The sequence below is a fragment of the Carassius auratus genome, chromosome 20 (genome assembly GCF_003368295.1).
Source record: "Carassius auratus strain Wakin chromosome 20, ASM336829v1, whole genome shotgun sequence".
NCBI classification, from domain to species: Eukaryota; Metazoa; Chordata; class Actinopteri; order Cypriniformes; family Cyprinidae; genus Carassius; species Carassius auratus.
The window spans coordinates 5308125-5326401 of record NC_039262.1 but is presented as its reverse complement, the minus strand read 5'-3'; the positions used below and the strand labels follow the sequence as shown (position 1 = coordinate 5326401).

Here is an 18277-nt window from a genome sequence, read left to right as displayed (position 1 = left end):
TCATTTGTAAAAATAATGGCTCTTATTTGCTTTAAATAAGGTACACTTTGGTATTCAATGACTTGATGTGAATTTGTTTATTTTTTTATAGTATTGTAGTATTTATTTACTTATTTGTAATATTTACTAGATGTGCAAAACAAAACATTATTTAAAATCAAATTAAAAGTAGATTTAAATTTGATTTAATATCAGCAAGCTAAGGCTGTAAAAAAGACAAATAAATAAATAATAAAAAATGATACACATATATTTTCTCCACACTTTTTGTGGCTTCATATTTCTTCATTGCTAGTGAAATTCCAGAGCAAACAAATATTTGTAAATATTTGTTAATATATATGATTAATTTGATTATGAGTAATGCAAATTAACAAAACATTTTAAAATATTTTGTTTAATATTTTTATTTTAAAATAATCATAATAATTTTTTTATTATTATTATTTAAGTCACATTGACTTGAGTGGGTCAAAACTAAGAAAATGTAATTTTTTTAATTTATTTTTTAAGTTGCCATTAAATAAGTATTGTTTAAAATATACTTAATTTGTTGATTCAGCATTACTTTGAGGATATAATGCTTAATTATGTTTATTCTGATTATTATATATGAACTAAAAGTACAACAGTATTATTACTAATTGTTTTTGTTTAATATTAACCAACATAATTTATATTTAATATTTTATTTAAATATATGTATTATGATTCTGAATTAAATGCATATAAATGATTTATGAATTAGATAACATGAATTATGAAATGGTTTTAAATGAACATTAAATTTAGTTTGAATTGTGTGACCATTTCCTGAAAATGAAAAATTTACTTAATTTAGGCTTCTTTGTGTTCCCTGATTGTGGTGTTACAGCAGACTAGATTCAGCAAAGTAGCTCTCCTTATCAAGAATCAGGTTTTTGTGTCATGTAACCTTCAGTATTTTGAGGTTTCGCTGACGCTGTGTGTTTCAGGACGGCCGTGGGTTCGGGATCGGAGAGCTGGTTTGGGGGAAGCTGCGGGGGTTCTCCTGGTGGCCCGGCCGGATCGTGTCGTGGTGGATGGCGAGCCGCAGTCGGGCCGCTGAAGGCACCCGCTGGGTCATGTGGTTTGGAGATGGCAAATTCTCAGTGGTGAGTCTGTCGACCAATCAGAATCCTTCATGAGTGCTGATAAGAGACGTTATAATGAGCGTCCTCTCCTCTGTCAGGTGTGTGTGGAAAAGCTGTTGCCCTTGAGCACATTTTGCACGTCTTTTCATCAGCCCACCTACAACAAACAGCCCATGTACAGAAAAGCCATCTATGAAGTTTTACAGGTAAGTCGTGATGTTTCTCTGTCGTGTGTGTTACTGTATGTGTATGTGTGTTTTCTCATGTTGTTTTTGTGGATCTCTGTTCAGACGGCAGGTATGCGTGCTGGTAAACCGTTCCCTGTGTGTGTGTCCGCCGATGACCCGGACATATCGAACAGTGTTGAAGTGCTCACGCAGCAGATGATTGAATGGGCCAGCACTGGGTTTCTCCCTTCTGGTGCCAAAGGCCTGGAGCCGCCACCAGGTGATGCATCTAACAAACACACAGCCACAGGCCCAGATTAGAGTTTTATTATTTAAGAAACCGCTTTTTATTCAACTTAAAATGTCTATCAATATTTTAAATTTTTAAAATTATTTATCACTATTTTTAATTACCACTTCAAATATTATTGTGAAATATGTTAAGTTAAATATAAATATAATAATTATAGTTTATTATTTAATGCATTATTTTTATTGTTATTATTATAATGAAATGAATTATATTTGTTATATTTTGATATATTTTATTTTTGCTTGTATTATATTTTTTATTTTAGTTAATGTTATTTAATTAATAAAATTGTTATTTAATTAATGCATTGTTGTTTTATTTTTTATCATTTGTTTATATGTTTTATATAGTTTTAATAATTGTATTTTAAATTTATTTTGATTAATTTAATTTAATTTATAATTCTGTTATAATTTATAACATTTTATAATTTATAATTTATAATTCTGTTGCTCAATAATTGTTTGGGATAGTTTGTCAACCTGATAATTTGGCCTTGGAGGAATTTGATGAGACTGATTAATAATATCTTTATAATTAATTACTACTTCAAATATTGTTATATACAGTGTTATAAATAAAAATATTTACTATTGATTTTTATTATTTAGTAGATTTATAGTTTTACAAATAAAAAATAAATTATTGCAATTTCATTTTGATTAATTACATTTTATTTATTTATTCTTTTGCTAAAATTATTTTTGGACAGCATGGACCTGATATTTTAGCCTAGTGAGAATTTGTTGAGAAATGTTTAGCCAGAAGTGCAGACGGATCTGAACAAAGACATTGTTAAGATCTCTTTTGAAACCATGTAGAAGATGAAATATAAATTCATGTGGTGTTATTCTCAACAGAAACATGAGCCTTTCGATCTCATTGCCGTCTAAGATATACTATTGCGATATTAAAGAGATTTGTGTGTGTATTTGTGTGTGTCCTCTAGCGGAGCGGAGCCCGTATACTGAGGTGTATCCAGAGATGTGGGTGGAGCCTGAGGCCGCTGCGTACTCGGCTCCGCCCCCTGCCAAGAAACCCAGGAAGAACAGTGTCGAGAAACCCAAAATCAAAGAGATTATTGATGAAGGAACTCGAGGTATCACACACACACAGTAAACCAGCTTCACATACACTGTTCCTACTTGAACAGCAGTGATTGATGGCGCTGTGTTTTGTTTTCTTCAGAGAGACTCGTGTATGAAGTCAGACAAAAGTGTCGCAATATTGAAGGTGAGTTTGCTGTTGAATTTGACCTTTGAATTATAAAAACGGGTAACACTTTAGTATAGGGTCCAATTCTCACTTAATAACTAGTTGCTTATTAGCATGCCTATTATTAACATATTGGCTGTTTATTAGTGCTTATAAAGTACATATAATGCATGACATAATCCATAATCCTACCCAATACCCTAAACTTAACAACTACCTTATAAACTATTAATAAGAAGCAAATAAGGAGTTAATTAAGGCAAAAGTCATAGTTAATGGTTAGTTAATAGTGAGAATTGGACCTTAAAATAAAGTGTGACCAAAAAACGATTATATATATATATATATCTATATCTATATAGATATAGATATATACACAAAATGTGTGCATAAACATAAAAGAAAAGTCATCAAAACTAAAATAATTGCTTTTAAGTTTTACAAATCTGTAAAAATTAGGGAATTAAATTTATTTAAAGATTGTAAGTCTATTATGAATACGAAATGTAATTGTTCTATTAAATATATTATTAGCATTTTAATATACATTTACACACACAACCACATATTCAAATAATAATATGCATTATATATATATATATTGTGTGTATATAGATAGATAGATAGATAGATAGATACCTTTTGAAATATAATATATTGAAAAATAATACAGTTTATGTAAATAAATGATTAAAATACTAAATATATTTGTAAATTATTATTCAGATTATCATTTTATATATAGAATATAATTATTAAAATGCTAATAAAAGTTTGAGATATTTTAATGAATACAATTATCATTCAAATTGTACATAATTGTTTAATTAGATATTCAAATGTAAAGTTTTATATTAAAATGGTAAAGTTGAGCACACTGTATATCACACATTGTTCTCTGTTAGGTACTGCATATTTTGGTAAACGTGGTAGTTTAGAGGGTCATAGGTCAAAACATGCATACTGCATAAATAATATAGTACAGTCACATGCTTTTCCAAACATCACCATGGAGTTGTTTTGTGTGCAGATATTTGTATTTCCTGTGGAAGTCTGAACGTTGCACTAGAACATCCTCTGTTTATCGGAGCCATGTGCCAGAGCTGCAAGGTACACATGCACACCTGTCAATCAAACCTGTTCTGACTTCTGATTGGTGCTGAGGCGGTGTTCTCCTCCCCTACAGAACAGTTTCCTGGAGTGCGCGTATCAGTACGACGATGACGGCTATCAGTCATACTGCACCATCTGCTGCGGAGGACGAGAAGTGCTCATGTGTGGGAACAACAACTGCTGCAGGTGAGTGTGTGTGGGTTTGTTCGCGATCAGAGAGAGATCTGGGAGGTGTAAAGGGCGTTTCACACCGAGCGCCTTCTGCTAATCCACCCCTGCATGCACTTTTCCTCAGATATCATTTTTAACATTATTTGCTGCTTAGTATACAGCAATAAATTAAGATCTACACCGGAAACACAAACTATCTATAATGCTTACAGGAATGCATGCTAAAATATTAGCATGAAGCTAAACTTGAACATTTGTGCACATTCATGTTTTTATTTTCATTCTATAATAGGCTGACTTGCTCTCTTCATATGTTATATAATGGGTTAAACACTACACCTGCTTATCATTTGTCACCTTTATTGTTATAAAAATACCATGAGCTGCATAAAAACACATGTAAATGTTTCATTTTAAAAGTGGATTAAAAATGGAAGGAAACAGACAGTGCTTTTCCTATCACATTATCCAATAGAAAATGAATCATTGTATTCTGCATAATCTGTTTTTAGATACTAATGATAACATGAACTCGGCATCCACTCTTTTCTGTCTTTCGCAATACTCTTCTTCGGTGTTTGTTTACACCGGTTTGGGAAACAGCGCCACCACTCTCATCCTTTTGTGCAACAGCAGCGGCTCTGGGCACGTGATCTAAGCTCAAATCTGATTGGTCAGCTCGTTTCATCTTGAAGTGACAGGGAAAAAATTGACACACAGGACAAAAAAACGTAGCTTCTGGTGTGGATAGCCCCATAGGAATCTAATGTTTCAAATCAAAAGCGTCATCGTGCTGACTTTCACTCTTTCTCAGTGTGAAAAGGCCTTACGTCTGTGTTTGTGTAGGTGTTTCTGCGTGGAGTGTGTCGATCTGCTCGTGGGGTCCGGATCCGCACAGGCCGCTATCCGTGAAGACCCCTGGAACTGCTACATGTGCTGCAGCAGGAACGTCTCGGGCATCCTGAGACGCAGAGACGACTGGACCTCACGACTGCAGCTGTTCTTCGCCAACAACCACGACCAGGACTTTGTGAGTCCATCTAGTGTGTGTCTCAGCAGTTCGGACACAAGTTTCTCCACTACAGTCAGAAAGACTAACTAATAGCACAGATGAAAGCTAAAGGAAATGGAGACTCCAGATGTTCTTTATGTTTGCACAATTAAAAACTCTCCAGTTTAAAATATGAATTATACATTTCGAACTTTCTGAAATCACTGGTCAATAATGCTATAATCAATATTTTTGACTAGTGTTCATTTCATTAACGAAAACTATGATGAAAAGCTTTTTTTCCATGACTAAAAAGAGGAAATGACGAGGCATCAGTAAATGATAACTGTGATTAAATCAACATGCAATATCGTTGGCGATAAAAGATGAGACTAAAATGTATTTTAAAAATTAAGTGGAGAAAGAGACTAGATATTATTGCGGACTACTGTGCACGCCTCTACTCAAATCAGAGGCCATATTCAGCATGGAAATGGCCATTTGTAACTAAATTATGGCTGTTTTTTTGTTTTTTTTTACGTACTAAGAATTGTAAATGCCTCTTGGGAAGTTATAAAATAATGAAAAAAAAAGGATTTCATGAAAAAGCATAATCTGTTCATTCTTTCCTCTCAGGAACCGACAAAGCTGTATTCACCAATGGCAGCAGAGAACAGGCAGCCAATCAGAGTGCTTTCTTTATTTGATGGCATCGCTACAGGTGAGATCACACCTGTGCTACTTTACTTTTAACACACAGATAAAATGATAGCTTTTATTAGTATTTTGAATTACATTTTATGTATTTGCTGTTTTCTTTTTCCTTTAAAATTTCTGTTATTTTGTATAGTTTTTTGTCTTTTTTTAAATTAATTGTTATTTATTCATTTGAGTAGTTTTAGTTATTTTAGTACTTCAGATTGAACTAAACAAAAATGAGAAATGTTGCCTTGGCAACTTGGTGAAATAAAATAAGTTTAAGTTTTTTAAATGAATAAATAATCACATTATAGTTGCATGATCACGGTGCTGAAATTTCAGAAGTGAATTGATGATAATTCATTTCAAATCATTTTGTTAGAAGGAAATAGATATCATAGTAAATAAAAACTAAAAATACAAGAACCTAAAACTAACTGACATACAGACATACAGACAATTGTTTGTGCAAATACAACTGACATTTACAGTGATTTAATATAAATAATTTGACAGGTTTTTTTTTACATGTTAGTAAATGGAAGTAATAAATATTAAATGAAAACTAACTAAAACTACAGAAAACCAAAACTAACTGATAAATGAATAAATAAATAAACATTCATGGTCATGATTATTGAGTAATCTGTGTCAGTGAAAGTGGTATTGAATTAATGAAAACAATTTTTAAAAAACATGTAATTGAATTGAAATGTACTAAATATTCAAGAACATGAAAATTGAGACTATAAGAAACAACTAGCTGATATATATCTATATTATATATATCTTTTTTTTGAGTCATCTGTGCAAATAATACTGAAATGTACTGTAAATTTGAAAATAGCATTAAAATAAAAACAGCAAATGGAAAATATATATAAATCTATTAATAAAAACTAGAATGTAACACTTTACTTAAAGCCTTTATGTAGAATGCATTAATAAAGGGATATTATAATCATTCATAATGTGCCTTGTAATACTTAATATCTTGTGGTAAATAATTATAACAGAATTTTAAAGGCCGAATTTTTTTTAGTGTTATATTTGATGAGATTGTCCAATGCATTATAAGGAATTACAAGGGATAATTAATGCATTAAAAGTACTTTTATAAAGCATTATGAATAAAGGTTTTAAATAAAGTGTTATCAAAATAAATGTAATTTTGAAAAACTGTAACATAAAATAAACAGTATTGCAAATAATGTCTTTTATTTTTAGTGACCTGTCCCTTTGAGCAAACTCATGTGGTGGTGTGAATAAGCCTGTGTGTGTGTGTGTGTGTGTGTGTGTTTTGCCGTCAGGGCTGCTGGTGCTGAAGGATCTGGGCATTCAGGTGGAGCGGTACGTGGCGTCAGAGGTGTGTGAGGACTCCATCACGGTGGGGATCGTGCGACACCATGGAAAGATCATGTATGTGGGAGACGTCAGGAACATCACACGTAAACATGTAAGCATGTGTCTTTCTTTCTGTTCCTCGTCGTCTTTTAAATACGACACACTTCTGACGTCTCTCTCTGTTTGCGTCACGTGCTTCCCTGTAGATTCAGGAGTGGGGGCCGTTTGATCTCGTGATCGGTGGAAGCCCCTGTAACGATCTGTCCATCGTCAACCCTGCCAGGAAAGGCCTGTTCGGTGCGACACTCACTTTCCAGCAGCAAAACCAGAAAAGTATGTGTTCATACTGATGCATTTGTTGTAAGGTTTTTATTTCTTGTGTGTAGAGGGCACCGGGCGTCTGTTCTTCGAGTTCTACCGGCTGCTTCATGAAGCACGACCCAAAGAAGGAGACGAGCGACCGTTCTTCTGGCTGTTTGAAAATGTCGTCGCAATGGGAATCAGTGACAAGAGAGACATCTCACGCTTTCTGGAGGTGTGTGCACATTCGAGACAAACACACACTCACATGCACAGAGTCAATCATGTGTGCTGTTATCAGCGCTGCCCACTAGTGCTTGTACATATAACATACAGTGTGCACAAACTGTATGTGGACACTGAAAAATGTCTGAATTCCACCAACGTCTGACAAACACGAAGTCATTTTCTTCATTTTCAACACCACATCTATTATTGTTTTATCATTTAAAACCAGAATTGTGTTTTGAAATGTTTTGCTTTCTGTAGCTTTATGACACTTGGGTTAGAATTGTATCTAATGCAGTGACTTTGAGGTTAATTGATATTGATATTTATTTTATTACGTTTTTAAATTCATCTTGATTTTTTAATTCTATTTATTTTAATAAATATTAAAATAAATATAATAAAAAATATATAATAATATATAAAATATAGATTAATGTTGTTAGTTTAAAAAAAAAAGTTTCAGGATTAAAACTCATTTTAAAATATACTCAAATAGAAAACAGTTATTTTATATTGCAATCAAAATTTTGAATATTTACTGTATTTTTTTATTAAATAAATGCAGCCTTGATGAGCATAAGAAACTAATTTCAAAAACATGACAAAATATTGCCTAAACTTGACTTTCTTCTACAATATAATGCTGTATATAACGGTTCTGTCTGTGTTCAGTGTAATCCAGTAATGATCGACGCCAAGGAGGTGTCTGCCGCACACAGAGCTCGATACTTCTGGGGAAACTTGCCTGGAATGAACCGGTACAACTGCTTGAACATCTGCTGTATGAGCGAGATAAGATGTGAATGTTTCAGTTACAGTACATGTGAAACAGGCATGAAGAGTGAACATCAGAAAAACAAGGGAACAAACTCTCTCTGTCTCTCTCTCAGTCCTCTGACTGCCATGATGAATGACAGACTCGAGCTGCAAGACTGTCTGGAACATGGACGCACAGCTAAGGTGTGGGGCTTCACTTCGAAGGTTTTGTTGTAAAGGAAAATCAAAGATAGTTTGAACAGGTTGTCATTATTCCTGATGGTTTTTTTGTAAGTTGTTGATTTCTTAAGTTTTGAGGCTCGTTGAGGCAGAGCTGAATTTATATTTCTATTTTCTCAGTTCGGGAAAGTGCGAACCATCACAACTCGCTCAAACTCAATAAAACAAGGCAAAGACCAGCACTACCCCGTCTACATGGACAATAAAGAGGATATCCTGTGGTGCACGGAGATGGAGAGGTGAGGGCCTTCTGGGTATTATTTCATGCCAAAATCTAAAGGGAAAACTGTATATTTTGCAGAAAATAAAGCATGTTTCTGTTTAGAGATTTTTACAGCATGACAAATTATTTTCATGAAACTTATTAATATTTTTCCAAAATTCTAAGATATCTTTAAACAAATTAACTATTAAATAAAATAAAATAATATAACAATAATAAAAATGTAAATCATGCTTTATGAAAAAAAGTGTTTTATTTTTTATTTTTAAATGCATGGCATTATGTAGTTGTTTGGAATGCACTTGGCAAAGGGAGAGATTTACTGGCATATATGTCTTTTTATTGTTGCAAATAAACGTACATTTTATATTTTAAAAAGTTTTTAAAATGGTCTATATAATATACAAAAATAATATATATATATATATATATATATATATATATATATATATATATATATATACATATAACTATAAAATAACTATAAAAAGTATAAAATGTCAACGAATCAGTCAAACAGGAAATGTGTGCTACATTAATAGTGCGTAAATAAAATTAGTGCCATTAAAACGAGTGCGTTAAAGCATTATTAAAGCGTTTATTTTGACAGTCCTAATATATATATATATATATATATATATATATATATATATATATATATATATTAGTGCTGTCAAATGATTAATCGCGATTAATTGCATCCAAAATAAAAGTTTTTATTTACATAATATATCTGTGTGTACTGTGTATATTTATTATGCATGTATAAATACACATATTTATTTTTATAATTGATATTATATATATATATATATATATATATATATATATATATATATATATATATATATATATATATATATATATATATATATATGCTTCTGTGGCTCAAGTGGTAGAGCATTGCTTTAGCAGCGCAAGGTTGTGTGTTTGATTCCCAGGGAACACAGGTTAGGTAAAAACTGTTCGCATTTTGCTTGTTGCAAACATTTTGCTACGATTGTTTTGTATGCTGTAATTGATTATAAAATAACTAAAAAACTGTCAAGATTTTAAAACATTTCAGTCTTAAATCTTTTATCGGCTTAATTATTTATGAAATGTTGAGTAATAAGTGGTTTGACTGGACCATTTCCCTTAAATGTCCGTATAGTCTGAATTTGCAGCTTGCTCGCAACTGCTGTATTCAGGGAAGCTTTGCAATGAAATATTTCAACTCTAAAAAAATATTGTGTCTAATTATGTACTTTTGTGGCAGGTAGCTGTTTAATAACCTTACGCTTAGCGTCGGGGTCCTGATCACACGGTCGGGCTTTATTCTGAGATAACAACCGGCTGAATGTACATTATCCCCTAAGAAATAAATGCACACAATACACACATATACTGTTATTGAGTTCCCGCCTAAATCAGTATTGTATCTGGTTAGTATTGAAAGTCAGTTTTTAATTTTACGGAAATGCGATATCCGCCATGTTATTTTCCTATCTTTCCAAATTGCGACAAACGCCAGTCTACTTTCTGCATGCCATACATCCGTTCAACCAATCACAGCTCACCATTCCACGCATTGTAAACAGTAACTGACAAGCTACGCAATATTGTGTTCATAATCGCATATGAATCGCCTTTGATTATTAACGTGATATTGCATAGTTTTTTCAGTGATCTACGGCTCTGTGTAGTAAATGCCGCTCCATCTGAAAGCATGTGATGTAAATTTACTATTAATCACAGAACCGGCTTTACTGACGAGATGCACATGACAATCACATGCGATTTATTGTGCTGCCCTAAAAAAATGATAAATTTTAAAATATATATGTACTTTTGAATTCATGAGATTCACCTGTATGTACTTGTGTATAAAATCCACTGCTGTGTGTGTTACAGAGTTTTCGGCTTCCCCGTCCATTACACAGATGTGTCCAACATGAGTCGTCTCGCCAGGCAAAGGCTTCTGGGAAGGTCGTGGAGCGTGCCTGTGATTCGCCACCTCTTCGCTCCGCTGAAGGAGTATTTTGCCTGTAACTGAAGCTCCACCCACCACACATCATGATGGCGTCGTGACATCCCTCCTCTTCCTTTCTTGCATATCCAATAAGTTCCACCTTCTTGTGGTTTCCATTTTTGCTTGTGGCCTCTGAATGGCTGGTGCTATTCTAATATTACTATTCAACCCACTAGACAGCCACATTTCAGATATTTATTTGAAAACAATTTATTTGAGTCCAGATTTTTTATTTTCTTGTATTTTATTGACAGTCGGTTTAGGTTTTTTTTTTTTTCAACTGTGACAACTCTTTCTCTCTCACACAACTGACAGAGACAACATGTGTGTGTGTTTGCAAGTGTATGTTTGTCCGAGTGTGAAAATACAGAGCACAAAGCACTGGATGACGAGGTGTGAAACAGAAGCAGACGCTCTTTGAATACTCAAAGCAGACGAATCCCGTCCCCCAAACCTTAAACTTATGTTACCCCGTGAACTAACCAGGTATGATATGGAAATCTTCAAGAATCAAATCATATTTGATGTTTAATATAGAAAGAATCTAACAGAAAATATGTCTAGGTCATATTTCATCCTGATACCAAAAGTAAAAGAAAAAAAGTAAAAAAAAATTTGCATTATTTTATTGACAATTAAGCACATTTACCCAATAAAATCGCATTACTGTATTTCATATATATATATAGATATAAAGAAATTTTGTTTTTTCTTAACATGGAGTAATTAACATTAACATTATTTTATTTATTAGGGATAGGAAGATTAACTGATTTGCTCGGTGCATCGACATTAAAAAGTTTGCATTAGCTACAAGTCAGCATTTGTATCGCAACATAATACATGCACCAGTGGTGGTAGAAAAACTAAGTTTAAGACCCTCTGGATTGCTTGTAATAAAGATTTAAATGCAAAAGAAAAGGCACAATAACCGACTGTTTCTGTCAGTGGTGAGTTTAAATTTAAAATCTTTGTCATAACCTTCTTTTAACACCAAATGTAGGCTATATGTTGTGTTTAAATGTGTTGCCACTTGGTTGAGCAACTTATAAAAACCTAAAGAGTCAAATGCATGAATAATACATTTTTTTACATTTATTGAGTTTAAACTAAAGATTGTTACTGTACTGTGATAAAAGAGGATCACAATGCTGAAAGAGCTTTTTCAGTAGCAACGTTTGGATTTGAAATCAAAATAATGGATAAATATTGTGTTTGTTTGCAACACGAATTAAGACTGTGTGAAAGCACAATGAGTCCGTGCAGCTTCTGCACCGCAGACGTAGTGCTCATAGACCGCATACGCACTGCAGACGGAAGTGAACGAGCGCTGTAAAATAAAATACCACAATGCACAAAAAATGTTTAATAAAATTAAGGTTCTAAAATGGGCTAAGAAAATTCTAGAGTTTTTTTTCTTTGGATGAAATGTAACCCTGGGCATATTTTCATGAGATTGATTAAGCAGTGCTACAGTTTTATTTCTACTATAACATTAATAGAAATCAGGTAAATCACATCTAGTTAGATTAACATGGAAGAATTGCAATTTATCACTTACTGCTTTGTCATGTGGTGCCTGGTTAGTATACGTGTCTGTAACATCCACACAAACATCATTTTTACACATAAACACACATTTCCTGTGAGAGAGAAGATGTTCTTGAAAAAACAACAATACACTGTTTACAGTCTTATTATGGTACTACTAAACTTCAGCAACTATTCACTCACAACTCCACTATGGTGCTCTCTCTCTCTCTCTCTCTACACCTTTCTGCTGGAGCCTATAGGGCACATATGAGAGAGCTGTGTCCCATCACACACACATGCATGCTGAGAGCTGTGTTACACGTTCATACACCTTAAAGAGACAGTTTACCCAAAAATAAAAATTCTGTCCTCATTTACTCACCCTCATGTCATTCCGACCACATACACACTGCGGCTAATTTTGGTTGTCAGTTCACTTTTTAGTGCTTAGTTCTGTTCTGTACACACTTACAACAACCGCATTTTACCAAATGAAGTCATTTACAAAAATTGTATGTAGTGTGTATGGAACAGGGTTGCCAGGTCTCAGAACAAAACCAGTCCCATTGCTAATCAAAACTTGACCGTTTTTTTTTTTTTCCTTTTTTTTTCCTTTCATCAAGGGGCTATAGCATTCACTTTAACCCGCAAACAAAAAAAAATAAAAAAACACGGAACCATTGTAAAAGTAGTGCAGTTATGAAGGAAAAACAACTGACTTGGCAACACCGGTATATAACCAAACTAGCTGTTCATGCAGCATTTAAGCATATATCAGAGTTGTCTTTTCTGTAATGTGCTAGAAATCACCGTGAATTAGGTTTTGACTCGTTAATGTTGCCAGATATTTCTATAAAAACAGCAAATAACAATCCTGTAATGAGCTTAAAATAAAATGCTTTATTGTGTAAAGATACCACATGCCAAAATATTGTGCCATGCACCTACTGTGTGAGTAAACACAAGCCCAAAAACAATTAATAAGCATTGCTTATAATAAGTGGAAGTGTTAACCCTTCAAGAGCCTTCCAAACAGCTCTGTTGATGGTGGTTTTATTTAAATTGACGAACACAGCTTGGTCTTTGGTTACTTTGAGGAGGTGAATAACTGATGACATTGGTTTAGTTTTTGGGTGAACTACTCCTTTGTAAAAGATTTTTTTTTTTTTTTATAAGATCATGTCGTTTGCTGTCGTCTCTGATGCAATATTCTGCCAACACCACACACCGACCTTCCGCATGTAGAAATGGAATAACTTGCATCCGATTCTGCCAGATCTTGCCGTTTTCAGTCCAGATACCACCACTCTTACTGTATTTGGTGTTTGTGTGTGTGTTCAGTCTGGTATCAGGGATGTTGTGTCGTTTTTAGCCCCTGCATGTGTTTCTACTGGTGGTGCAGAAATTCAATGGTGCCGCAGATACTCCATGGTGCAGCTTCATGGTGCTTCGTTCTTACTCTCTCCTGGCTTGCATTCTGCTTCAGGTTCAGCTCGGCTACGTTCACACTGCAATTGCTGGATTTTTAGCCCAGACCTGTTTTTGATTATTATTTTTTTATTTATTTAGATTAATATTTTTATTCAGAAAGGATGCATTAAACTGATTAAATGTGACAATAGATACATTTATGATGTTAAAAAAAATGTAGACAGTATTTCAAATAAATGCTGGTCTTTTGAATATTCGATTCATTACAGAATCCTGAAAATTGTCAGTTTTCACAAAATACGAAGCACGAACTGTTTTCACTGAAATAGCAAGATATGTTTCTTGAGCAGCAAACCAGCATATTAGAATGATTTCTGAAGGAACATGTGACACTAAAGACTAGAATAATTGATCACAGGAATAAATAACACTTTATTCAAATAGCAAACAGCTATTTTAAATTGTAATAATATTGCAATTTATTGCTGTTTTTACTGTATTTTTGATGCGGCAGGTTAGTATAATTGCATCGTTGACTTAACCTTGCTATAAATTCAAATTATTTTTTAATTCTACTATATGAAGTGTTGAAAAGGAGATTGTAATATTTAAAGAAAACAAATAAATTAAATTCAGATACCTTTATTTAAAAAGAAATTGTGTCCTAAAATCTGAGGCCACACTGAAATTCTGGGATTCAACGTGTAATGTAAAAAATAACCATTTATTTTTAGAATTTCGGAAAATAAAAATGAATGATAAAATAGTCCCGGTTCTGAATTAGGCTCTTGCGATGTGAGCGTAGCCTTTCTCTCTGGTGCTGAACTGCATACAGATCAGTCAAAGTGCTAATCTAAAGGCTGATTGGTATTGTATTTCTCCCGTTCCGGTTTTTGATAGTCTTGACATATTCAGTGCTCCTTCGGTCAGGGTTCTGGGAAAGTGGCCCATCTGTGTGATGTCCTAAAAGCTGGTCACATGGTGCTCCCAGAATCTAGAGTCCTCTTGTGGTGCAAGCGGAGAGTTCACACTTGGATTATGTGCAAACTGGATTACTCTACCAAGTGTGTTGTTTTATAATCCTGTTTCACATCTGAAGTAAACAGGACTCTGGTGCTCACAGAGATGTGCTTCGAAAAATCAAGGATTTTTGTACGAATTTGCTAATTCGATTGGTCCTCACTGGAGGGAAGAGTTTATACAGATCACATTTCAACCGGGAAAGCAAACTAACATATTGGACTACTTGTTATTTGAGGGTTGCTCGTTTCTTCAAACTTTTGACTGACGTGACGTTGAAATCTGGTCAGCTAACTCATTACCTGAAAGATGGTTTTATTTGCAGTTTCAGATCTGAATTATTATATCACAGTTGATGTTGAGATATGCTTATGGCCCACAGGTTATAGTAAACTTCTGCTTGAGTGCATGCTCAGAAACCAGACTTTAAGGAGAGCATCCTGCTATTTAGCTGTTTGATAATAGTAATTCACTTCAGGCAAACATGATTCGAAACATTTTTGAGTCTTTTAAAGAGTGTTAAGTTGAAATGCAAAAAAGTCTAGAAATTGATTGAGATACTGTCAATTTTTGTTGCCAAAAACCTCTAAGAAGAACATGCACTTCCATGACCAGCATGATGTCTTTTGAGTTTTGTAGACTATTGGAGTAATTTAGCATTACATTACTTGGTCACCAATGGATCCTCTGCAGTGAATGGGTGGAACCACAGATTTTAAGTCAGTTTTCTTTTTTGGGTGAGCTCTTCCTTTAATGCTAACCCATTCATTTCTGACAACTCTTTTTGCTCCAGAGGCAGAATATTTAGCTTTTGGATGGAGATTTTGAAATGCAGGATGTTCTCCTTTCAAGGTTGCTTGGTAGAATCTGACTCCTTTAGCAGGATCTTCGTGGCACTGTGCTGGGCCGAACCGCTCGTAGCCTTAGAGTCTGTTTGTGTTTGTTTGGTGAAGGCTGGTCAATCTCGTAACGCAACGTGAGGTTTGATTGTTATTAGTCGAGACTTAAGTGGTAAATGAATTGTACATTAATGATAAGTTTGCCTCTTTTTTTAGAATTTATTACATTTTGTGTGCTGGGTGTTTTTAAATTCATTTAGAGTAATTCTGCCGTGTTTATTGGCTAGTGTATGATTATATGCATGGCTGTTATAATAAAAGGGGGTGGGGTCGAAGGCGGGGCTATGAACTAGTGATGGGCGTGGCCAATTAATGGAAAGGCCAGATAATTCTTTTCTATTTATGAACCCTGGTGGGGAAGATGATTGACAGGTGATGCGCTCAAAGGCCGACCAATAACCTGTCATCAGCTTTAAAGGAGGCGGGGTCTTGTCTGAGGTTATTTTAGGAATAATACAAGTATCTCGATCCGAGAAGGTTGTTTCAAAAAGGTGCTATACAATTTATTCTTAAATGATGAGCTAGAAAAGAATGACGTGAAAATATATCGTTGAGAAGTGACTTGGTCTTGACAATGACTGTTTTTTTGTTGTGTAGTCTTGAGGAAGCACTATTATTTTACTCTTTTATGAATATATTAACAAAGGCATTTTAACTTTGTACTTGATGAAAATGTAAACGTAAAAAAGATGATTAAAAATGTACAGATTCATGTGTTTTAGCCTAGACATTACTGTAGTATGTGCCTCTCAGTAAGAAACCTTCATTCATACTGTATTCACACGCTGCCTTCAGGTCACGTCGGAATGATCGTATTTACGAGTCGAGCGCTTACCGTTAAGAAACTCTGGGTTTTCTTGAATTTTTTGGGTTTCGTCTCAATGAATCGATCCCAGTTGGTCATAATTTGGTTTTCATTGAAATAGCCTACCACGTAATTTAGGTTTGCATACGGTGTGAAAAGGGCCGTATCAGAAAATACCATGAGGGGAAAAAACTACATTTCCCATCATTCTTTGCAGTAGTGTCAAAAACCGCACCTAATACACATCTCTTCATTTTCTGCTAAAAAGCTTGTTTGTCAGGAAATACATTTGATTCTGACCACTTTGCATCGACTTTCGAACTCGTAAGTAGGAGCTTCCCCGGAGGACTTGAAGGCAGCATTACTGTACACTGTTACGTAACTGCTTGGAAGTGATGGCAAAACTACATTACCCAACATTCCTTTCTACAGACTCCCTTCATGTACTCCTGCTACAATCAGACTGTATTGTTTTTTATATATGATTGTCGTTGCCTCAATATTTATTGCCCTGCAGCCTCGTCCATCTGATCAGTCCACAGGTCTCTCTCTTATACTTTTTCTTCATCCACTGTAACACACCTTTATCCTCACCCTCTCTCTCTCTCTGTGTGTGTGGCTGTAGTTCTGTTGTGTTTCGATGGTCTTTGGAGTGTTATAGTAGCAGTTCATCCTTCCATAATTCTCTCTGTACGCAGTGAAAGGAGAGACAGCCGAACGCAGGCTCCTTTCCTGTGAGCGTGTGCTGGGGGACACTTGAATTAAATGTACTGTTTTTGTGCTAAAATCAGCATTGTCGTGTCTTTCTTATGGTGTGAGTGAAGATCATTAAGGGGATAGTTCAGCCCAAAATGAAAACTGTCATCATTTACTGATGCTCAAGTTATTTAAACCTGTATGAGATTGTTCTATTGAACACTACAGAGGATATTTGGAAGAACATTGGTAAATTAGTCCCCACCAGTGTGGAAAATAAACTAGGAAGTCAATGGCTACTAGCAACACTCTTCAAAATATCTTTTTGTGTTCAACAAAAGAAAGAAACTTGTGCATGTTTGGAATAACACAAGCGTGAGTAAATAATGATCATGTTCATTTTGGGATGAACTATCCCACTTACCAAATGTTTTGGGGTAGGCCTAGTTGATACAAATTCTAGTCCATCTAAAACTATTTTAAACGCTTGTTTAGAACAGATCACCTGTAACTAAAAGCTATTGCCATTAAATACAAATGCTCACTGAATACACCCAGTATCAGCTGTAAACATTCATATATTTATAATCTTGGGTGTGCCAAGACACTTTCGTTTTCGTTTCTCACAAACAGACTATGACTCACTGTCAAGAGGACCACGGTCATTCTTCAGAATGTGGATTCTGTTGGTTATTTTGGTCATATTTTTCGTGGATGGTAAATATGACCATTTACTCTAATAGTCCGATATATATTGGTAGATCTGCCTAAAAGAAAAGCAATGCTACATTGTAATATTACTATTTCTCACTGCACTGCCTTTACGATAGCTTGTTAAAATAGTAACATCATGCATGCTTTTATATGTGACTCCTTCTTATCCACAGGAAAAACTATTAATGAATTTCGTTTGGCTCTTCATACGATGACCACAGTCGTGTGTCAGCTGTACCTGGTGCTGTTACACCTGCGCTATGACGCTCACCACTGCGCCAAAGCAATTCTAT

At 34.4% G+C, this 18277-nt stretch overlaps 1 pseudogene; it reads left to right on the top strand.

Moving 5' to 3' along the window:
- The window catches only part of LOC113120659 (DNA (cytosine-5)-methyltransferase 3A-like), a 45586-nt pseudogene extending 28225 nt beyond the window's left edge, over positions 1-17361 (top strand).
- The last annotated feature ends 916 nt before the right edge of the window (positions 17362-18277 follow it).